This window comes from Lontra canadensis, unplaced genomic scaffold (assembly GCF_010015895.1).
Source record: "Lontra canadensis isolate GAN:19392208 unplaced genomic scaffold, GSC_riverotter_1.0 scaffold65, whole genome shotgun sequence".
NCBI classification, from domain to species: domain Eukaryota; kingdom Metazoa; phylum Chordata; class Mammalia; order Carnivora; family Mustelidae; genus Lontra; species Lontra canadensis.
The window spans coordinates 2205788-2211787 of NW_022631059.1; positions in this window are offsets into that span (position 1 = coordinate 2205788).

Consider the following 6000-nt stretch of genomic DNA (forward strand, 5'->3'; position numbering starts at 1 on the left):
CTCCGGCGAGCGCCCCAACCTTCCCCTGCAGAAGCCTGTTTACTGCTCTGGAGATGTGCGTCGGGAGGAATGTGGTAGAAGTGCCAGGGAGAGAGTGCGCCAGCAGACGGAGGGCTGGCGTCGCGGGCGGCCGGCTCTAGTGCTCGTGGTCGGGAAGCTCCCGTCCAGGTGGAACCGAGGAAGGAAAAGCCGCCTTCCCCATGGACGTATTCGAGGCCAAAGACAGTGAGCTTCCATGCACCATCCTGCTTTATCCTCTCGCCCCTTTTCGGAAGTAGAGCTCACTGCTGTCGACATTCACTCGGGAAGAACCGAGACCCGTGCACAAAGGAGCTTGGCCTGAATGACGGCAGAGTCTTTGCTGCTCTCCCCACTGAGAGGTGAGGCTCGTTGCCCTCCCCCGAATCTGGGGACTTGGTTGGCCAAATGTGATAGAGCTGAGGTTGGATCCTTTGAGACTAGCCCCCCGGGGACCTCTTGCTGCATACTCCCTGGGTCCCTGAGCTGTCATGTGCACAGTCTGGCCCCGCGGAGACCCCCACTGCAGTGGCCAGGTGCACAGTGCCTGGCTCTGTCCTTGCCGTCCTGTGAGTGGAACTCTCCGGACTCTCCAGAGCAGCCTGTCCCCCCCCCACCCCGGGTACCACTGAGTCTCCTTCCCTGACGCTGGGGAAGAAGCAGCCGAGGTCTGTCCAAGCTCCTGACCCATAAAACTGTGAGGCATAATTAGAAGTTGAGGTTTTATGGCCCTAAGTTATGGGACAATTTGTTACATGGCGATAGATAATAACTGTAACATTGCCCGGAGTAAAAGGTAGTGGGGAGCCAGACCCGTGCAACTGTTTCCAAACCTGCTCACTTAGCCAGTCATGGTTCCGACACGGGAAGGAAACCTGTTCTCGTGCCCCTGGTGCCTCCGATGCTCGGGAGCTGTCCGGGGCAGCCCTTGTTCTTGTTGGGGTGGGGGGAAGCCTGGGTTCCTCTAGGTGTCCCCCGGGAACAGGCAAGCCAAGTGAGCTGATGTGGCCCGACATCTAGTTGATTTCGGCCTTAAACACAGAAATGGAGCTGAAAATCCCGACCATCCTAGTAGGTTTGCTTCTCTCTCGCAGCTGGAAGGAAGTAGCAGCCCCAGGAGGCCCGGCTCAGCATGCAAGCCCCTTCCACACCCTCCCTTCACGCACAGCACGGAATGCGTTATTCTGCTCACTCTGCAGTTTGCAGGGGGCAAGGCAAGACAAGAACTGTGCATCTCAACTCGTGTTTTCTCCAACACCAGAAGCAGGCAGGGGAAGCGAAAAGACAAAACAAAAAAAAAGAGTGAAACAATGCACTCCCAGAAACTGAACACGGGAGACAAGCCCTTCGTCAGGCTGAGCAGCGTGGGCTGCACTGGAGGGTTCCTATCAGACGGGGGCAGCTGCGTGGGCATGAGCCTCTCGGCGATCACACAAAGGGCACTGGGGGACATTTGTTGCCTGTGCTGCACTGTGCGTGGACAGAATTCCCCCAGAGGGAGAGGTTGGGGAGATACATATAAATGGCCTAGTAGATGGTAAATGTGGGATGTACTCCTCTGATGCTACAACTCCCTGGTCCCACTGACGTCAGAGGCCAGACGGGATGACTCCGGCCCTGGGGTTCTGGTGAGTGATGCTGCATGGGAGGAGCGGCCTCTGCCACGGGAGCCCTCGAGCAGGGGGGAGGGAGCGTGCACGGCCGAGGACAGATCAAGCCTTCCAAGTTGACTCGGTGGAGGTGACTTGCCCCCAGGCACCAGGTGGGAGGTTCCTCCCAGACCGGCCCTGCTCCTCGAGCCTGTCTCGGAAACGGTATCTGGGATGTGCAGCTTTCTCAGTGCAGCCCCAGAGCCTGGAATGGCAGAGACACCCCTACATCCCAGCCAGGGTGAGCTGGTGGCCCCAGGGCAGGCTCTGCACTGAAGCTGGGGCCCCGGCTTGGTCAGAGTCCTAATATTCACTGAGCACCCAGGCAGCTGCCTACCTCAAGCCCTGGAGGTCACTCATTCTGCTTCTCAGACACCCCTCACCCCTCCACAGGCTGAACCCAAGAGGTGTGTGTGTGTGTGTGTGTGTGTGTGTGCACGCATGCAGGGAGTTGAGGCATGCAGACAATCCCTGGGGTCAGCCTGCAGCCCAGGGTGGGTGGGTGTTGATGGACGAGGACCTCAGCTCCTATCCTTGGTAAAGTCGATCTGTCAGGTTGTCAGAGTGCAAAGTGATCCCAATGTGTGGCAGAAACAGATCACTGAGAAGCAACTTTCTGAGCAAAGCTCCAGGTGTTTCTGGTCAGTAACCCGCCAATAAGGCACTCTCTCCCCTCCCTATCCCCCTACTCCTGAGAGCATCTTTATTTTTTCTTGAGTGAAAATGCATTCAGTTGCTTGTTCTTTTACTGTGATAAGAACAATTACCATGAGCCGTACCCTCTTTATAAACTCATAGGTACACAGAATGATACTGTTACCCACGGGCTTAAGTTGTATTGTTCATCTCTAGAACTGACTCAAACTTTACGCATGCTGAAGGACAGCTCCCCACTCCCCAGTCCCCGGAACCCCCATTCTACTCTCTGTTTCTGTAAGTCTGACTATCTTAGCTACCTCACATACTGGAGTTACCCAGTTTTTGTCCTTCTGTGTCTGGCTTATGCACTCAGCATCATCCCCTCTGGGTTCATCCATGTCATTGTAAATGGCAGTTTTTTCTTCTTCTTAAATCTGAATGATGTTCTGTTGTCTGCATACACCACATTTTCTTTATCCATCCACTCGCAGATGGACCCTGAGGTTTTCCTCCACCTCTTGGCTACTGCGAGTAATGCTGTGATGAAGACGGGAGTGTGTATACATGTTTCTCAAGCACACGTGAAGTATTCCCTAGGAGAGATCACATATTAGGTCACAAAACTAGTCTAACAGATTTAGGATGACTGCAATCATAACAAGTATCTTTTCTAATCACAATGGAATGAAACTACAGATAGAATAGCAGAAGAAATATGAGAAAATTCACGAACACACACTCTTGGACAACCAACAGATCAAAAAAGAAATAAAAAGGGTTTTTAGAAAATGTCTTGAGAAAACGAAAGCAAAAACACAACATAAAATGTATAGGATGCAGCAAAAGCAGTAGCAAGAGAGAAGTTTATAGTGATAAATTCTTACTGGAGAACAGAAGCAAGAGCTCAGGTAAACAAGCTGACGTGACACCTCCTCGAACTAAAGGAAGAACAAACTAAGCCCAAAGTTAGCAGAGGGAAGGAAATAGTAAAGATTAGAGTGGAAATGAATGAAATAGAGAAGTTTTAAAAAATAGAAAAAATCAACAAAACTTAGGTGTTTTTCTGAAATATTAAAAAAAAAATGGACAAAACTTTAGCCAGACTAAAAACAATCTAAGAAAAAAAGACTCAAGATTAGAAAGAGGAGACATTACAACAGATCTCACAGGAAACCAAGGATCATTAGAGACTGTGAATAATTTTAAGCCAACAAATAGGACAACCTGGGAGAAATGGGTAGATTTCTAGGAACATACAACCCACTGAGACTGAATCAGGAAGAAAGAGAAAATATGAACAGATCAGTGACGACTAAGGAAATTGATCAATCAAAAAATCTCCCAACAAAGAAAAGCCTGGAACCAGATGGCTTTACTAGTGAATTCTACCAAACATTTAAAAGAAAATCAGGGGCACCTGGGTGGCTCAGTGGGTTAAAGCCTCTGCCTTTGGCTCAAGTTATAATCTCAGGGTCCTGCGATTGAGCCCCGAATCAGGCTCTCTGCCCAGCAAGGAGCCTGCTTCCTTTTCTCTCTCTCTGCCTCTCTGCCTACTTGTGATCTCTGTCTGTCAAATAAATAAATAAATGATCGTTAAAAGAAAAAAATTTTTTTAAAAGAAAATCTGCTCCAATCCTTCTCAAATTGCTCCAAAAAATTAAAGAGATCGGAATACTTCCAAAATCATTTTATGAGGCCAGTGTTACCCTGACATCAAAACCAGAAAGAGACACAAGAAAGTTGTTTTCATCAGGCAATATCCCTGACAAATATGGATTAGCAAACTGAATACAATAGCACATTGAAAAGATGTGGACACCCAGTGGGTTTTGTCCCGATGCAAGGACGGCTTAGCCTACAAACATCAAGTAATGTGACCCACCACATTAACAGAACAGAGGGGAAAAATCATATGATCATCTCAATAAATTTGGAAAAAGCATTTGACAAAATTCAAGTCCCTTCATTGGAGAAAACTCTCAGCAGACTAGAAATAGAAAGAAATGTCCCTCAACACAACCAAGGCCCCACATGCCAAACCCACAGCTCACACCACACTCAGGGGTGGAAAAAGAGCTTTTCCCTTCAGATCCAGAACAAGGCAAGGATGCTTGCTCCTACTGTTGCTACTCAACATAGCACTGGGAGTCCAAGCCAGAGCAATCTGGCAAAAGAAAGAGATGAAGTCATCCAAACTGGAAGAGAAAAGCAAAGTTATCTGTTTGCAGATGACACAATCTTATATGGAGAAAACTTTAGAGACCGCCCCACCCCCATGCGCAAAGTAAAAGTTATAAGAAACAAAATCCACATGCAGAAATCAGCTGAGATATCCTTAAGCAAACGGTGTGCAAGCCAGGCTCTGTCTCAGGCTCTGCTTTCAGTAAATCCACCCGAGGCCAGAGGACCCAGTGGGTTTTCAGATGGAACCGCCTCCCAGAAGCACCCCTGCATCAGGAGAGACTGGCCCCTGGTCTTGCACAACCACACCAACAGACTCAGGAAAACCCTGTGCGCTGTCTTCCCTGAAGGTCATGGGAAGCACACATTTTGGCAGAAGGCAGGCAGAGGGTTTTAACCACATCTACATAAAATCATAACGAAGCACTCATTTCCAGCCCTGCAGCTGACACTGGGCTTTACCCCTTCCAGCATCATCAGAATCAGGGAAAGCTCCCACACAAAAGGGAGACAGGGTCTCCAACCCAGACCGTGTTTTCTGTTGTAATCAGAAACCCAAGCATTGTCTGAGCTTTGGCTGGTTCCCTGGGGTCTAGAAGAAAGTCAGGATTGGGCCTCCATGCTACAGGATTCGGTGGCAGCCCGGCCACATCCGGGGGCACGTGTCTGCACAGATTTCTACATAATTGTCTGTGTTCATTTACATAGATTTTCCTGTTGTGTGCAAAATGCCATTGACTCCAGCTATGTAAAGTAAAGTAAAATTAATAGTTCAACCTAAGTCAAGTGTATTCACACATATTATTCATGGCCACTGGGAGAGGGGAGCCAGTGGCAGGCAGCTGGGCAAAGGGCTCAGCCATCTGCCCCAGCTCTGAATCATGAGGGCGGGGGTCGACTCAGCTGGGAAGAAAGGCCGGCTGGATGCTGGGGGAATATCTAGTTGCCTCTGAAGCAGTAACACTGGGGGGGGGGGGGGCGCTGAAAATGCTGGAAGAGGTGACATACAGTTTCAAAGAAAAGACCTTAGAGAAAACCCGCCTTTCAGTTTTCATTTTAAAATGATACATTTCCTCCATACAATCGGATCACTTCGCACTCTGACAACCTGAGAGATTGCTTTTACAAAGGATAGCACTTGAAGGAATTCAAAGACTACCATTAACTCAGAAACAGACTCTTGTGGCTGCAAGGAGAGCCAAACCATTGCAGGAAGGGGTGGGGAGACTGTGGACTTGGTATCTGGGGTCTCAGTTGTATTATCAAGATATCACACTCCAGTTAGAAGAGAGTAAATTCTGCCTCATACTGGCTTATGCTTTAAAAAAAAAGAAAAAAATAGAATATTATCTATTGACTCAGGTAACTCAAAAGCCCAGACATTCTTTGTCTTCAGGCATGGCTGGATCCAGGTGCTAAATAGGTTTCTTTTGACCTCTGGCCTTTGTTTGGTTCTATACTGCACATATTAGCTTCATTTTGAATAAGCTTTCTCCTTCTATTAGCAAGATGG